Source organism: Convolutriloba macropyga, chromosome 1, assembly GCF_964194025.1.
Source record: "Convolutriloba macropyga chromosome 1, txConMacr16.3, whole genome shotgun sequence".
Lineage (NCBI taxonomy): Eukaryota > Metazoa > Xenacoelomorpha > Acoela > Convolutidae > Convolutriloba > Convolutriloba macropyga.
In genome coordinates, this window is record NC_134468.1 from 1,264,755 (window position 1) to 1,284,483 (window position 19,729).

Below are 19,729 nucleotides of genomic sequence, written 5' to 3' on the forward strand. Positions count from 1 at the left end.
TACCTGTTAATGATTCAAACTGATTGCACTCACAGAAAAGTCTCATTTACAGAACAAAAAGTCGATTATAACATTAAATATCATTAGCAGGAACGCTCTGGATGCTTTTTTATGACCCTTTTTTAATGCTTACCAAGTGATTCACATTTGGTGCGAACAGAATGAATCATTGAAACTATCATTGAAATTTTTTTCTGGAAACGAGTATTTCAAACACGTCATCGACGGTAAAGTTGATATGAAACTTTCCGATTAGGCCCGAGAGAAAAATAATTTCAAGGCGAAAAAGTTTTGGACCCCGTTTTTCTGTTTAAAATGTGTGGTAGTTTCAGTGGGAGTGCCGTTATGCCATAGGATGACTTTACAAGGGATTGGAAGGTTGAGAAAAGTGACCATTTACGTTTTTCGCCAGGTACCTGTTTAATCATTGAAAAACGTTTTAATATCGTGACACAAAACGTATGATTGACTATATTGGGGGGACTATCTGCTTTTTCCCTCTCAATTGGTTATTTGGATTTGGTTTTTGTGTCCTCGCTACCTATTAATGATTCAAAGTGAATGCACTCACAGAAAAGTCTCATTTACAGAACAAAAAGTCGATTATAACATTATATATTATTAGCAGGAACGCTCTGGATGCTTTTTATGACCCTTTTTAATGCTTACCAAGTGATTCACACTTGGTGTGAACAGATTGAACCATTGAAACGATCATTGAACTTTTTTTCTGGAAACGAGTATTTCAAACACTTTATCGACGGTAAAGTTGATATGAAACTTTCCGATTAGGCCCGAGAGAAAAATAATTTTAGGGCTCAGAAAATTTGGACCCTGTTTTTCTTCCTTAAACTGTGTGGTAGTTTCCGTAGGAGTGCCGTTATGCTATAGGATGACTTTACAAGGGATTGGAAAGTTGAGAAAAGTGACCATTTACGTTTTTCGCCAGGTACCTGTTTAATCATTGAAAAACGTTATAATATCGTAACACAGAACGTATGTTTGACTATATTGGTGGGACTATCTGCTTTTTCTCTCTCAATTGGTTACTTGCATTTGGTTTTTTGTGTCCTCGCTACCTATTAATGATTCAAACTGAATGCACTCACAGAAAAGTCTCAATTACAGAACAAAAAGTCGATTATAACATTAAATATCATTAGCAGGAACGCTCTGGATGCTTTTTTATGACCCTTTTTAATGCTTAGAAATTGATTCATATTTGGTGTGAACAGAATGAACCATTGAAACGATCCTTGAACTTTTTTTCTGGAAACGAGTATTTCAAACAAGTTATCGACGGTAAAGTTGATATGAAACTTTCCGATTAGGCCCGAGAGAAAAATAATTTCAAGGCGAAAAAGTATTGGACCCCGTTTTTCTTTTTAAACTGTGTGGTAGTTTCAGTGGGAGTAACGTTATTCTATAGGATGACTTTGCAAGGGATTGGAAGGTTGAGAAAAGTGACCATTTGCGTTTTTCGCCAGGTACCTGTTTAATCATTGAAAATTGTTATAATATCGTAACACAAAACGTATGATTGACTATATTGGGGGGACTATCTGCTTTTTCCTTCTCAATTGGTTAATTGCATTTGTTTCTTTGTGTCTCTGCTACCTATTAATGATTCAAAGTGAATGGACTCACAGAAAAGTCTCATTTACAGAACAAAAAGTCGATTATAACATTATATATCATAAGCAGGAACGCTCTGGATGCTTTTTTATGACCCTTTTTAATGCTTACCAAGTGATTCACACTTGGTGTGAACAGAATGATCCATTGAAACGATCATTGATTTTTTTTCTGGAAACGAGTATTTCAAACACGTTATCGACGGTAAAGTTGATATGAAACTTTCCGATTAGGCCCGAGAGAAAAATAACTTTAAGGCAAAAAAATTTCGGACCCTGTTTTTCTTCCTTAATCTGTGTGGTAGTTTTAGTAGGAGTGCCGTTATGCTATAAGATGACTTTACAAGGGATTGGAAGGTTGAGAAAAGTGACCATTTACGTTTTTCGCCAGGTACCTAATTAATCATTGAAAAACGTTATAATATCGTAACACAGAACGTATGATTGACTATATTGGGGGGACTGTCTGCTTCTTCCCTTTCAATTGATTACTTGCTTTTGCTTCTTTGTGTCTTTGCTACCTATTAATGATTCAAAGTGAATGGACTCACAGAAAAGTCTCATTTACAGAACAAAAAGTCGATTATAACATTATATATCATAAGCAGGAACGCTCTGGATGCTTTTTTATGACCCTTTTTAATGCTTACCAAGTGATTCACACTTGGTGTGAACAGAACGAACCATTGAAACGATCATTGAACTTTTTTTCTGGAAACGAGTTTTTCAAACACGTTATCGACTGTAAAGTTGATATGAAACTTTCCGATTAGGCCCGAGAGAAAAATAACTTTAAGGCACATAAATTTTGGACCCCGTTTTTCTTCCTTAAACTGTGTGGTAGTTTCAGTAGGAGTGCCGTTATGCTATAGGATGACTTTACAAGGGATTGGAAGGTTGAGAAAAGTGACCATTTACGTTTTTCGCCAGGTACCTGTTTAATCATTGAAAAACGTTATAATATCGTAACACAGAACGTATAATTGACTATATTGGGAGGACTAACTGCTTTTTCCCTCTCAATTGATTACTTGCTTTTGGTTCTTTGTGTCTTTGCTACCTATTAATGATTCAAAGTGAATGGACTCACAGAAAAGTCTCATTTACAGAACAAAAAGTCGATTATAACATTATATATCATAAGCAGGAACGCTCTGGATGCTTTTTTATGACCCTTTTTAATGCTTACCAAGTGATTCACACTTGGTGTGTACAGAATGAACCATTGAAACGATCTTTGAACTTTTTTTCTGGAAACGAGTATTTCAAACACGTTATCGACGGTAAAGTTGATATGAAACTTTCCGATTAGGCCCGAGAGAAAAATAACTTTAAGGCAAAAAAATTTTGGACCCATTTTTCTTCCTTAAACAGTGTGGTAATTTCAGTAGGAGTGCCGTTATGCTATAGGATGACTTTACAAGGGATTGGAAGGTTGAGAAAAGTGACCATTTACGTTTTTCGCCAGGTACCTGTTTATTCATTGAAAAACGTTATAATATCGTAACACAGAACGTATGATTGACTATATTGGGAGGACTATCTGCTTTTTCCCTCTCAATTGGGTACTTGCTTTTGGTTCTTTGTGTCTTTGCTACCTATTAATGATTCAAAGTGAATGGACTCACAGAAAAGTCTCATTTACAGAACAAAAAGTCGACTATAACATTATATATCATAAGCCGGAACGCTCTGGATGCATTTTTATGACCCTTTTTTAATGCTTACCAAGTGATTCACACTTGGTGTGAACAGAACGAACCATTGAAACGATCATTGAACTTTCTTTCTGGAAACGAGTATTTCAAACAAGTTATCGACGGTAAAGTTGATATGAAACTTTCCGATTAGGCCCGGGAGAAAAATAACTTTAAGGCAAAAAAATTTTGGACCCCGTTTTTCTTCCTTATACTGTGTGGTAGTTTCAGTAGGAGTGCCGTTATGCTATAGGATGACTTTACAAGGGATTGGAAGGTTGAGAAAAGTGACCATTTACGTTTTTCGCCAGGTACCTTTTTAATCATTGAAAAACGTTATAATATCGTAACACAGAACGTATGATTGACTATATTGGGAAGACTATCTGCTTCTTCCCTTTCAATTGATTACTTGCTTTTGGTTCTTTGTGTCTTTGCTACCTGTTAATGATTCAAAGTGAATGGACTCACAGAAAAGTCTCATTTACAGAACAAAAAGTCGATTATAACATTATATATCATAAGCAGGAACGCTCTGGATGCTTTTTATGACCCTTTTTAATGCTTACCAAGTGATTCACACTTGGTGTGAACAGAACGAACCATTGAAACGATCATTGAACTTTTTTTCTGGAAACGAGTATTTCAAACACTTTATCGACGGTAAAGTTGATATGAAACTTTCCGATTAGGCCCGGGAGAAAAATAACTTTAAGGCAAAAAAATTTTGGACCCCGTTTTTCTTCCTTAAACTGTGTGGTAGTTTCAGTAGGAGTGCCGTTATGCTATAGGATGACTTTACAAGGGATTGGAAGGTTGAGAAAAGTGACCATTTACTTTTTTCGCCAGGTACCTGTTTAATCATTGAAAAACGTTATAATATCGTAACACAGAACGTATGATTGACTATATTGGGAGGACTATCTGCTTTTTCCCTCTCAATTGATTACTTGCTTTTGGTTCTTTGTGTCTTTGCTACCTATTAATGATTCAAAGTGAATGGACTCACAGAAAAGTCTCATTTACAGAACAAAAAGTCGATTATAACATTATGTATCATAAGCAGGAACGCTCTGGATGCTTTTTTATGACCCTTTTTAATGCTTACCAAGTGATTCACACTTGGTGTGTACAGAATGAACCATTGAAACGATCTTTGAAATTTTTTTCTGGAAACGAGTATTTCAAACACGTTATCGACGGTAAAGTTGATATGAAACTTTCCGGTTAGGCCCGAGAGAAAAATAACTTTAAGGCACATAAATTTTGGACCCCATTTTTCTTCCTTAAACTGTGTGGTAGTTTCAGTAGGAGTGCCGTTATGCTATAGGATGACTTTACAGGGGATTGGAAGGTTGAGAAAAGTGACCATCTACGTTTTTCGCCAGGTACCTGTTTAATCATTGAAAAACGTTATAATATCGTAACACAGAACGTATGATTGACTATATTGGGAGGACTATCTGCTTTTTCCCTCTCAATTGGTTACTTGAATTTGGTTTTTTGTGTCCTCGCTACCTATTAATGATTCAAACTGAATGCACTCACAGAAAAGTCTCATTTACAGAACAAAACGTCGATTATAACATTATATATCATAAGCAGGAACGCTCTGGATGCTTTTTATGACCCTTTTTAATGCTTACCAAGTGATTCTCACTTGGTGTGAACAGAACGAACCATTGAAACGATCATTGAACTTTTTTTCTGGAAACGAGTATTTCAAACACGTTATCGACGGTAAAGTTGATATGAAACTTTCCGATTAGGACCGAGAGAAAAATAACTTTAAGGCACATAAATTTTGGACCCCATTTTTCTTCCTTAAACTGTGTGGTAGTTTCAGTAGGAGTGCCGTTATGCTATAGGATGACTTTACAAGGGATTGGAAGGTTGAGAAAAGTGACCATTTACGTTTTTCGCCAGGTACCTGTTTAATCATTGAAAAACGTTATAATATCGTAACACAGAACGTATGATTGACTATATTGGGGGGACTATCTGCTTTTTCCCTCTCAATTGATTACTTGTTTTGGTTCTTTGTGTCTTTGCTACCTATTAATGATTCAAAGTGAATGGACTCACAGAAAAGTCTCATTTACAGAACAAAAAGTCGATTATAACATTATATATCATAAGCAGGAACGCTCTGGATGCTTTTTTATGACCCTTTTTAATGCTTACCAAGTGATTCACACTTGGTGTGTACAGAATGAACCATTGAAACGATCTTTGAACTTTTTTTCTGGAAACGAGTATTTCAAACACGTTATCGACGGTAAAGTTGATATGAAACTTTCCGATTAGGCCCGAGAGAAAAATAACTTTAAGGCAAAAAAATTTTGGACCCCGTTTTTCTTCCTTAAACAGTGTGGTAATTTCAGTAGGAGTGCCGTTATGCTATAGGATGACTTTACAGGGGATTGGAAGGTTGAGAAAAGTGACCATCTACGTTTTTCGCCAGGTACCTGTTTAATCATTGAAAAACGTTATAATATCGTAACAAAGAACGTATGATTGACTATATTGGGAGGACTATCTGCTTTTTCCCTCTCAATTGGTTACTTGAATTCGGTTTTTTGTGTCCTCGCTACCTATTAATGATTCAAACTGAATGCACTCACAGAAAAGTCTCATTTACAGAACAAAACGTCGATTATAACATTATATATCATAAGCAGGAACGCTCTGGATGCTTTTTATGACCCTTTTTAATGCTTACCAAGTGATTCACACTTGGTGTGAACAGAACGAACCATTGAAACGATCATTGAACTTTTTTTCTGGAAACGAGTATTTCAAACACGTTATCGACGGTAAAGTTGATATGAAACTTTCCGATTAGGCCCGAGAGAAAAATAACTTTAAGGCACATAAATTTTGGACCCCATTTTTCTTCCTTAAACTGTGTGGTAGTTTCAGTAGGAGTGCCGTTATGCTATAGGATGACTTTACAAGGGATTGGAAGGTTGAGAAAAGTGACCATTTACGTTTTTCGCCAGGTACCTGTTTAATCATTGAAAAACGTTATAATATCGTAACACAGAACGTATGATTGACTATATTGGGAGGACTATCTGCTTTTTCCCTCTCAATTGATTACTTGCTTTTGGTTCTTTGTGTCTTTGCTACCTATTAATGATTCAAAGTGAATGGACTCACAGAAAAGTCTCATTTACAGAACAAAAAGTCGATTATAACATTATATATCATAAGCAGGAACGCTCTGGATGCTTTTTTATGACCCTTTTTAATGCTTACCAAGTGATTCACACTTGTTGTGTACAGAATGAACCATTGAAACGATCTTTGAACTTTTTTTCTGGAAACGAGTACTTCAAACACGTTATCGACGGTAAAGTTGATATGAAACTTTCCGATTAGGCCCGAGAGAAAAATAACTTTAAGGCAAAAAAATTTTGGACCCCGTTTTTCTTCCTTAAACAGTGTGGTAATTTCAGTAGGAGTGCCGTTATGCTATAGGATGACTTTACAGGGGATTGGAAGGTTGAGAAAAGTGACCATCTACGTTTTTCGCCAGGTACCTGTTTAATCATTGAAAAACGTTATAATATCGTAACACAGAACGTATGATTGACTATATTGGGAGGACTATCTGCTTTTTCCCTCTCAATTGGTTACTTGAATTTGGTTTTTTGTGTCCTCGCTACCTATTAATGATTCAAACTGAATGCACTCACAGAAAAGTCTCATTTACAGAACAAAAAGTCGATTATAACATTATATATCATTAGTAGGAACGCTCTGGATGCTTTTTTATGACCTTTTTTAATGCTTACCATGTGATTCACACTTGGTGTGAACAGAATGAATCATTGAAACTATCATTGAACTTTTTTTCTGGAAACGAGTATTTCAAAACACGTTATCGACGGTAAATTTGATATGAAACTTTCCGATTAGGTCCGAGAAAAATAACTTTAAGGCAAAAAAATTTTGGACCCCGTTTTTCTTCCTTAAACAGTGTGGTAATTTCAGTAGGAGCGCCGTTATGCTATAGGATGACTTTACAGGGGATTGGAAGGTTGAGAAAAGTGACCATCTACGTTTTTCGCCAGGTACCTGTTTAATCATTGAGAAACGTTATAATATCGTAACACAGAACGTATGATTGACTATATTGGGAGGACTATCTGCTTTTTCCCTCTCAATTGGTTACTTGAATTTGGTTTTTTGTGTCCTCGCTACCTATTAATGATTCAAACTGAATGCACTCACAGAAAAGTCTCATTTACAGAACAAAAAGTCGATTATAACATTATATATCATAAGCAGGAACGCTCTGGATGCTTTTTTATGACCCTTTTTAATGCTTACCAAGTGATTCACACTTGGTGTGTACAGAATGAACCATTGAAACGATCTTTGAACTTTTTTTCTGGAAACGAGTATTGCAAACACGTTATCGACGGTAAAGTTGATATGAAACTTTCCGATTAGGCCCGAGAGAAAAATAACTTTAAGGCAAAAAAATTTTGGACCCCGTTTTTCTTCCTTAAACAGTGTGGTAATTTCAGTAGGAGTGCCGTTATGCTATAGGATGACTTTACAAGGGATTGGAAGGTTGAGAAAAGTGACCATTTACGTTTTTCGCCAGGTACCTGTTTAATCATTGAAAAAAGTTATAATATCGTAACACAGAACGTATGATTGACTATATTGGGAGGACTATCTGCTTTTTCCCTCTCAATTGATTACTTGCTTTTGGTTCTTTGTGTCTTTGCTACCTATTAATGATTCAAAGTGAATGGACTCACAGAAAAGTCTCATTTACAGAACAAAAAGTCGATTATAACATTATATATCATAAGCAGGAACGCTCTGGATGCTTTTTTATGACCCTTTTTAATGCTTACCAAGTGATTCACACTTGGTGTGTACAGAATGAACCATTGAAACGATCTTTGAACTTTTTTCTGGAAACGAGTATTTCAAACACGTTATCGACGGTAAAGTTGACATGAAACTTTCCGATTAGGCCCGAGAGAAAAATAACTTTAAGGCAAAAAAATTTTGGACCCCGTTTTTCTTCCTTAAACAGTGTGGTAATTTCAGTAGGAGTGCCGTTATGCTATAGGATGACTTTACAGGGGATTGGAAGGTTGAGAAAAGTGACCATCTACGTTTTTCGCCAGGTACCTGTTTAATCATTGAAAAACGTTATAATATCGTAACACAGAACGTATGATTGACTATATTGGGAGGACTATCTGCTTTTTCCCTCTCAATTGGTTACTTGCTTTGGGTTCTTTTTGTCTTTGCTACCTATTAATGATTCAAAGTGAATGGACTCACAGAAAAGTCTCATTTACAGAACAAAAAGTCAATTATAACATTATATATCATAAGCCGGAACGCTCCGGATGCTTTTTTATGACCCTTTTTTAATGCTTACCAAGTGATTCACTTGGTGTGAACAGAATGAACCATTGAAACGATCATTGAACTTTCTTTCTGGAAACGAGTATTTCAAACACGTTATCGACGGTAAAGTTGATATGAAACTTTCCGATTAGGCCCGGGAGAAAAATAACTTTAAGGCAAAAAAATTTTGGACCCCGTTTTTCTTCCTTAAACAGTGTGGTAGTTTCAGTAGGAGTGCCGTTATGCTATAGGATGACTTTACAAGGGATTGGAAGGTTGAGAAAAGTGACCATTTACGTTTTTCGCCAGGTACCTTTTTAATCATTGAAAAACGTTATAATATCGTAACACAGAACGTATGATTGACTATATTGGGAGAACTATCTGCTTTTTCCCTCTCAATTGGTTACTTGCTTTTGGTTCTTTGTGTCTTTGCTACCTATTAATGATTCAAAGTGAATGGACTCACAGAAAAGTCTCATTTACAGAACAAAAAGTCGATTATAACATTATATATCATAAGCAGGAACGCTCTGGATGCTTTTTTATGACCCTTTTTAATGCTTACCAAGTGATTCACACTTGGTGTGTACAGAACGAACCATTGAAACGATCATTGAACTTTTTTTCTGGAAAAGAGTATTTCAAACACGCTATCGACGGTAAAGTTGATATGAAACTTTCCGATTAGGCCCGAGAGAAAAATAACTTTAAGGCGAAAAAGTTTGAACCCCGTTTTTCTTCCTTAAACTGTGTGGTAGTTTCAGCAGGAGTGCCGTTATGCTATAGGATGACTTTACAAGGGATTGGAAGGTTGAGAAGAGTGACCATTTACGTTTTTCGCCAGGTACCTGTTTAATCATTGAAAAACGTTATAGTATCGTAACACAGAACGTATGATTGACTATATTGGGAGGACTATCTGCTTTTTCCCTCTTAATTGGTTACTTGCTTTTGGTTCTTTGTGTCTTTGCTACCTATTAATGATTCAAAGTGAATGGACTCACAGAAAAGTCTCATTTAAAGAACAAAAAGTCGATTATAACATTATATATCATAAACAGGAACGCTCTGGATGCTTTTTTATGACCCTTTTTAATGCTTACCAAGTGATTCACTCTTGGTGTGTACAGAATGAATCATTAAAACGATCATTGAACAATTTCTCCTGAAATGAGATTTTCAAATATTTTGTTGAAGGCAGAAGTGATATGAAAGTTTCTGTTTTGAACAGAGAGCTCCCTTTGACGTCTGAACTCATAAGAGAAAATGATCATTGAGTTAATAGGACTTGAAAATTTCTTGGTGTGTACAGAATGAACCATTGAAACGATCATTGAACAATTTCTCCTGAAATGAGATTTTCAAATATTTTGTTGAAGGCAGAAGTGATATGAAAGTTTCTGTTTTGAACAGAGAGCTCCCTTTGACGTCTGAACTCATAAGAGAAAATGATCATTGAGTTAATAGGACTTTAAAATTTCACTTTTTTCGTGAACATTTTTCGACGTCTATCTTGCAAGAATCTTGCAAGATCTTGCAAGATAAGCGTCATTTGCAAGAATCTTGCAAGATCTTGCAAGATAAGCGTCGGAGTTCGACTAGGGTTTGCGGTTAAAAAAAGTTTTTTTTCACCGCTATTCACCGCTAATCTTACATTATTTTTTGACAAAAACTCGACCCGGGATTTTGAACCTCATCGGAGTCACGCAACCCATGCATCAAAATTTGATGAAGTGTGGATACCCAGGATGAAGTGTGCGATTAAAATTAAAGCCCGCTCTACTCAGGCTGATTTGCGTTGCGCGCCGAAATCGGCTCTAATCAGACCAAATTGAGTTGAGGATGGGTGGTATCAAACTCAGTTGGGTCCTGCACTATGTTGCCTGACCTACTTGGTTTGCGCATTGGAGGTACCCGACTGAGACTTAACTGTTGAAAAAGCAATGAACATTGGTAAAATTTATTGTTTTTGTCATACATCATAAATTAATTTAGTGCAGTAAATTTATCACACGATGTACTTAATTTATTTAGTGTACTTATTCCTGAGGGGCATGTGTATAAGTCAGTATCATTTCACATGCTAGTCTGTTGCTCCCATTTCCCATAGCGGGAAATTAGTGTTCACGTTTGGTTATGACTTCTGGAATACCAATTGCCTTAATCTTCATTCTCTTAGTTTTGCACTTCGCGTACAGTTGCTCAATTTAACTTATTCTTCATTAACTGTCTTTACAAATCGAGTAAAGTAAACAATTAGTCCTTAAGCAATTCGCTAAGCGGATTCATTTAGAAATTGTGTAAAGCGCACTCGCCGCGCAAGTAGGACATAGAACATAAACACAACTCGCGACTCAAGATCAAGTACGCAATTTCACTCGCGTACAACATGGCGCAGTCAGCAGCTCAAAAGCGGACCCCACTTGGCATTGAGCCATTTTGGGATAAACCTAGTGTAGACCCGCCGCTGAAATGGGAAAAGTGGCAGATGCAGGCCAAGTTAGCTCTTTTTGCGAAGGAAAATATCACAATAGACACCTTGTTGGAACCAAAACCTGAAACAGTGCAACTACCACTTGAACCGATCTATGAGGTTACGATAACGGGATCATCGGCACAATCGGAGCGGGAAAGATTGGCGAGGAACGCTCAATCAAAAATGAACTGGGAAAATCGGTGCCAGAGACAACTGGAGATAGGAATAATGTGCGGAGACAAGCCATGGGCACAGGCCGATCGAAAGACTGTGTCAATGCTATACCTCAGTTTGGGCACTGAAGGACGTCGAATTGTCTGTAGTCAAAACCCACATCTCAAGATGGACAGTCTCTCAACAGCAGAACTTTGGACAATCATGGAAACAGCAATTATTCGTCAGCGCAACATCACATTTGATAGATATGTACTTCTCACCACGAAACAGACAAGTGGAGAGTCTATCGAACATTTCTTCGGAAAATTGAAAGAACTTTCTGAAAATTGTGAGCTCGGAAGTCAAGAAGACACCCTCATCAGAGATTTATTTATTGCAAATATGTTAGATCCAGAAATTCAACGGGAATTGTTGCGAGAAACTTTAGAACCAGCCCAAGCATTACGTTTGGCCATAAATATGGAACTAGGTCAAAGAAACCAACTACAAATTACAAACTCGCAATCTGCTCCGCAAGTTAATGCAATAATTCCTCAACAACCTTATCGACCACCGAATCAACGGCCGACTACATCCAGCTTTCCTCGATCACCAAACCAACTCTGCAGGAACTGTGGCTTAACTTGGTCAGCTAATCATAAAGTCAAGTGCATTGCGAGAGGCAAGACTTGCAATAATTGTGGCCTCCAAAACCATTTTTCGCGAGAGTGCAGAAAACCGAAGTCCTCATCAAACAAATCTAGTCACTCTAATCTTAACTCCGTTGAAGAAACTACAATTGATCAAACATCAAACGCTATACAAAATATGAATTATAACCCGCAATGCGAATCGGACTACGACAGCTCAGATGACAATATGGTCGCTAGCATCGCAAGTAACGCAATACAGATCGAACCAAAGAACACCATCCTACAAATTGGTAACACCCATGTTGGACTTCTAATTGATTCCGGCAGTGTGTGCAGTATTTTGCCCGAGTCTCTTGCTTCGGAAATTGTGGAAAATTCTCCCCTTGCTCGTTGGTTGATGATAGCGCCTCCCCAGGAACTCAAAACATTTTCAAACGAACCCATTAACGTGATAGGTATGATACAGGCACCAATTGCGAGGAATGGATGGCTACTTGAAGAAGCTGAATTTGTAGTAGTCCGTGATTGGCTAAAACCGCTAGTGGGAAGAGATCTATTTGACGCTCTCGGAATCTCAGTAACTCAAATCCCAAAACAGGAAGGTAGTATGGTCAACACTATCACATCTCAATGTCCATTTAAAACACGTATCGCACAAAAATTTCCTCAACTTATTACACGTATTGGTCGCTCAAAAATACACATTGTCAAATCTAAATTTCATCGAAAGTTTCAGCCAAAACATCAAAAGGGTAGAAGAGTACCCATTAATTTGCAAGAACGAGTAAATTCTGAAATTAAAAAACTTCTTGTAGAGGGACATATAGAAAAACTGAATAACTGTTCTGACCAATATTTTATTTCCCCTATTGTAATCACAGTCAAACGAGATCAAACCATAAAATTAGCACTAGATTCTAAAACTCTTAACAAAGCAATACACAAGAACAAATATCAGATGCCAAATATTGAAACACTTATGGATTCGATTTCATAAATAATAACAAATTACAAAACAGAACCCGCGGAACAAATATATTTCTCTACTATTGATCTTAAATACGCTTACAGCCAACTAAACTTACACCCTGAAACTGCTAATCATTGTAATTTTAATATTATAAGTGGTGACATGACAGGCACATATCGATTCAAGACAGGATTCTACGGTCTTACAGACATGCCTGCCGAGTTTCAGAAGGCAATGGATTACACCCTGATTGGACTTAAAAATACATTCTGTTTCTTAGACGACATTTTAATTGTTAGCAAAGGTTCAGAAGATGATCACTTCCAACTTGTATTAGATTGTCTTAAAAAATTGGATGCAGATAACCTTCGAATTACTTTTCCGAAATGCCACTTTGCGAAACAACAAATTTCATGGTTAGGATATAATATAACTCAATCTGGGATCGCGCCACTCGAATCCAAATACACTTAAAAAATTACGCTCATTCCTCGGCTCAGTCCACTATATTAGTAAATTTATTCCCAATTTAGCTCAACTTTGCCACCCGTGAAGACCTCTACTTCGTAAATCCACTAAATACATTTGGACTGACACTCATACACTACTTTTTAATGCTATTAAAACTCGCATAGCAAATCATACAGAAAACATTCATTATAACCCCCAATTTGAAACGCGAATCAAATGTGATACTTCACGCTCCAGATTGGGAGCAGCACTAGAACAACTAACAGTTGATGGTTGGAAGCCGATATCTTTTGCATCCCGATTTTTAAACAGTGGTGAAGAACGTTATAGTGTTAACGAATTAGAACTTCTTGGGGTAGTTTGGTCCATAGAATATTTTAAAAATTATTTGTATTGCAAAGAATTCACTGTTATCACTGATCACCGCGCATTACTTTCCATTTTAAAAGAACATCGATCAAATAAAAGTTACAATAGTAGGTTATCACGGTGGGTTGATCGTCTTTTGCCTCATCAATTCTCAATAGAGCATTTACCTGGCGCGAAAATGGGCCTCGTTGATTACATATCTCGTAATCCATATCAACCAGCAAAAAGTGTTTCCAAATATGACGAGGAATTTTTAGTTGCAACGTTATCGAGCATACATTCTGATGCCCAATTACTTCAACACAAACACAATCTCACAGCTAATTCACTTCATAAATTATATATTGATATTGATGGTGAACATAAAAATTCCACCACCAATACAGCACAAGTTTTAACCATAAATTATGAAACACAAAATCCTCAAACTGAAATTTCTGATTTACTCGCTTCGCGAAATAATAGTTCAAAATTCTATTCAAAGCAAACCTCTAATTCAGACATAAAATCCGCCCAGCGTGTACGCTTAACAAACGTTAGTTCAAATCTCGCCCCGCGAAACACTAGTCCAAAATTCTATTCAAAACAAACTTCCAATTTAGACATAAATTCCGCCCAGCATGTTCGCTTAACAAATGATAGTTCAAATCTCGCGGCGCGAAAATACAACTCTAATGTAACCTCCTTTAAATTCAATTATCCGTATAGCACACACGCCCCACACGTACATTTAACTAATAAAAATAAATCATTCGCGGATCAAAAATTTAACTTATTTCTCCATTCCACTAATGGTATCAATTGTACTAGTGTACATGATCAGCGAGTACATTCCAGTCAAAATGATTTCGTACTCGCTAACACATATCCTACTCCAAAAGTTAACACTTCTAATTTAATTAATACCACCTCCGATCTCGCACCGCGAGTACGCTATTTCTTTAACAATTTAACACCCGCCCGGCATAATCCTTTATTATTTACTCAAAAGACTAAAATGCATTCCTTAGATGACTCTTTTGCAACGCAAGTTACTAATTACCCAATTCACTCTAAATCTGCGTCACATAGTCTACCATTTACAACTAATCCTGTACAAATTGAGTCTCAAAGGCTAGTAAACACAAGAAAAGCGTCACTCGCTTACCAAAATGCTTCCAAATTTACTCCTTTAAGTCATTCTCACTTGTCAATCAAAAATCAGCCTCAAATTCCTACCTTTTTTAGTAAGCCACACTCAAATACTTTAAATAACTCACGTGCTCAATTAATAAACAACAATCAAGTGCTTTTTGCCCAAACTCAACCTGAAATTCAGTTGTCTTCCTCTTTGTCAATTAACTTAATTGAAAAAACTCAACTCTCATCAACAATGAGTCAACAAGCTTCATCTCTCAAGGGAAAATCACTCTCCTCTCGATCAACCAGAGCTTCGCCTCGCGTGTCATTCACTGACAATGCAACAACGAGTACGCCACGCAGATCCTCCTCGCATTCAATTTTAAGCACCCCACTAACGGATAGCCCCCAAGTAATGTCGTTTGAACGAGTGGTGGGAAAAGTATTTAGCGAAGGTCTAATTGCATCACTCACAAGTAAGGACGCAGTTCTAAAAGAAGTGCGAGACTGCATAATTCGGGGACATGAAGAAAGACTGAAGGCCCTCAACCCGTATCTTCATAGCTATTGGCGGGACCTTCATGTGACCGGCGGGTGTGTTTGCATGGACGAGAAGGTGGCCATTCCGAATGCACTCAAAGATGCCCTCATTGACGATCTACATGCGAGTCACCCAGTTAGCTGGGGATGATATGTATGGCTCAGCACTGCTGGTGGCCATACATGAATCGTGATTTGCTTGTCAAAGCAATAGAGTGCAAATCTTGCACTGCTATCGGTAAAAATTTAAAATCTGTCATTCCCGCAAAACAATTTAAAGCACATACACCATGTATAGTTCCAAACCAAGAAATACAAATAGATTTTGCAGTGCCCATTAATAACGAAAAAGAACATGAAATATACATTTTAACATGCATTGATAGATTTTCAATCTACCCTTCTGCGGAATTGGTTGATAATGCAAATGCCTCGAATGTCATAAAATTCTTAGATAATTATATACAAATTCATGGAGTTCCTCGTTCCTTAAGAATAGATCAAGCCCGTTGTCTTATAGGTAACCAAGTAAAAAATTTTTGTACAGAAAATAATATCACACTAATACCAGCTCCGGCAAACGATCATCGTGCAATAGGTTTAGTTGAACGACTTATTGGTACTATTAAACAACGCTTGGCATGTATAAAAGACGCAAATAAAGAAGTAAATTCGTTCACCATTAAAGCAGCATTAAAATCGATTATATACCAGCTTCGCATATGTAAACATAAAACAACTAAGCTTTCGCCATTCGAATCTCACTTCGGACGTAAAGCTAATACACCACTCAGTAATATATGTACTCAACCAAAATCATCTGACTTAAGTTATGAAAACATTTTGAACCATTATTTAGATGAAGAAACTGTAACCCCTAATGAATTGCTGCCGGAGGAACACTGGGGAAACAGCCGGAGTGACGACGAAATTGAACGGAATATGTGTAAGGCGACAAAGGATGCCACCACTCGCGAACGGCTAGCAACTGATAATGAATCACGTTTCCTTCGCGCCACGCAAGCGCACCGCCCACTTCCATTGAAAGAAAACGCTGTCCGGCTAAACATTGCCAGAAAGAAACACCTTCACAAGAGATCTAAGAAGAATCTGGACGGCTTGTATGAGGTGTTGGCCCCAGGATCGGTAGTACAAAAGACCGACCAATATACTTCGGTTATTCGCGAGCCGGGTAAGGTGGAAGTGACAGTACGCAATAGTGATATTGCAAAATTTAGTACTCGGGAAGAACGAAAAACCAAATTGACCGACTACATAAACCGCCGAGGACCCCGCACACACGAGAAAACGACTGAGGCAAAGATACTTATTCATATCAAAGAGTGTACCCGCATACAAAAAGGCCACCACAAAATGAAGCGTAGAAAACGAGAAACTGGTAGTGGTGTATCCTCCAATAAATCTAACATCGCTCGCGCAATGCGAGTACGCATGCCTAAAGTTTCAGACAATTTCGCTACCCAAACACTATCCGAAAGAGGCTGCTTCCGAACAGTAAATTATAACTGGAGAAGTATCAATTGCACCCCCTCCTACAAATACGCATCAAGAAACTCTTTTATCGTCTCCTTCAATTCCGACAACTTCATTACCCCATATTCTGTCAAGAACAACCAAACGGACTAGAAAAAGTCCTAAATACTATGGATATGATAAAGAAGATTCCTCTGGTGACTCCACTACTTCGTGTCCTCCGAACTTTGCTCCACCTCGTAGTAAGCGACGTGTAGGCGACATAGAATCGATACAACCTTCGGTTGTACAAACCTTTGCTGATACAGCTACGCGGGTTGAACCAATCGCAAACGACTTTCCCTCGCCTATCATAGGACAGGTGTCACCGACGGACCCCCGTATACGACCAGCCGACCACAGCACTTCAAATGAACTAATCATTGATGAAGAAGACATGTGAAACTCTGATCCATTAAACTTGTATATTATTAATTATGACTAGCTATGATAACCAATAAATATATTGTTGATACTATTTAACCGGTGAATAAGTATTTTTATTATTCATATTGTTATTAAAATTTTATTTTATGCAATTTTAATTTTCTTTGAAGCGGGAGAAATGTCATACATCATAAATTAATTTAGTGCAGTGAATTTATGATACGATGTACTTAATTTATTTAGTGTACTTATTCCTGAGGGGCATGTGTATAAGTCAGTATTATTTCACATGCTAGTCTGTTGCTCCCATTTCCCATAGCGGGAAATTAGTGTTCACGTTTTGTTATGACTTCTCAAATACCAGTTGCCTTAATCTTCATTCTCTTAATTTTGCACTTCGCGTAAAGTTGCTCAATTTAACTTATCCTTCATTAACTGTCTTTACAAATCGAATAAAGTAAACAATTAGTCCTTAAGCGATTCGCTAAGCGGATTCATTTAGAAATTGTGTAAAGCGCACTCGCCGCGCAAGTAGGACATAGAACATAAACACAACTCGCGACTCAAGATCAAGTACGCAATTTCATTCGCGTACGACAACACTGATCAATCAAATGGTGTAAGTTTTGACTGAAAAAAGCATTTTGCCTTATCGGAGATGTACTCCTCCATTCTTGTTCCGACCCACTTTAGTGGGGGAGGGAACTATGCTCAACTATTTATTATGTTCAGTCAATTTTCGTCGATCGATGTTTTTATCGCACAGAGTTGTGAGTGGTATCAATAAAATGCTTGACAAGCTTAGTATATGAAAATTGAAAAGAAATTTACGAGGAGTTACGGACATTTAAAATTTTGTGAATGTTAGGCAATTCCATTGATTGCAAATATTACTCACACCGTTCGTAATATTTGCAATCTGCTTCAAAATTTTAATTCTTTGCTATGGTAAATAGTACAATTTTTAGCGATATTCTAATTCATTTTAAGTATAAAGATAAGAGTTGCTGAATTGTTTTTAACCAACTCTTTAAACTGAGACTTTGTCCAAATTTGTCCAAAAAATTGGCATGTTTTTTAATGAAAAATGGCACCAAATATGATTTGTAGCCCTCTGTCATTTGAGCGGTAGTGGACACATGAGAAATGTTGACAAGATCATTCTTTACACAGATGAGGGCTATTTTTACCTCTGATTCCTATGATTATGAGGAAACAACAATTTGGCGTCCTTTCGCTTATTTGTATCGGTTTTCATCAAAAGTTCACCAATTCTTTTGTTATATTAATGATTTCTCTCACCAAACATTTATTGGGCAATTATTTGGAACAATGATTTTTTAACGACCCCAAAGTTATCACAAGAACAGTTTGGTCTCACCGTTGATTTTTCCAACAAAAAAAGAATTGGATTTTTTCCTGACTTTGAAATTTTTCCTGATTTTCATTTTTGAATTTTCTTCATACCAATTACAGACAAGCCCGTTTTCCTTTATTCAGTTTAAATTAATGAGAGGTTCCATTTATGTCAAATGAGGCGGAAAAAAGTTGAGTTTTCCGAGTAAAGCTCATGGTTTTAATGGCTCCCAAATGTGTTTTCAAAAAATTCAACTGTTTCTTGAGCTTTGTCAGCACTTAATTTTTTTTAGATTTATGAAAGATTCTGAATATTCAAATGTATTATTTGCTATCTAAGGAACTTCTAAAGAAGCTTTTCAATGCTTTTAATTGATAACTAGCAGTTCTTCGCTACTATAACTCGATAATTATCCAAAATCCATCAATTGTTTTTAGTAAAAATTTTTTTTTGGTTTATTAGCTATTTTGGTAAATTTGGAAACAATTATTTGTTTTATTGGACAAGCAGCAATAGCAGGTTGAGCTTCTAATTGTGGAATTTTGTCAATTTAAAATATATTCGGATCGTAATATTTCGCTGTTTTGTTTTGGAAAAGGTTTTTACGTATTTGCTTTTTTGTTGATTAGAGACCAGAAATCACAGCTCAATTAATGGTCGATCATATTGTCTTTTAAATGGCGGCCAATGAACGTACATCAAACAGCTAATTGATTAGTTTTCTGCTTCAGCATTGTTCTTGTTTAAATTCTTGTGAAATTTTGAGTTGAGCCTGTATTTGTTGTTATTTGGTACTTAATTGACATAGCCTAAATAAAGAAAAGTCCAATAAACGCAAAAAACTGACTATTTTACTGCATTTTACTTGAAATTATATGCTTGCTACTTATGATCTTTAAAGGTGTTTGGAAAAAACTATTAGTTTTTCACATTTACCATTTGTCTGTTTTCTGAGCCCTTGAAGCGTTATCGCAACAAA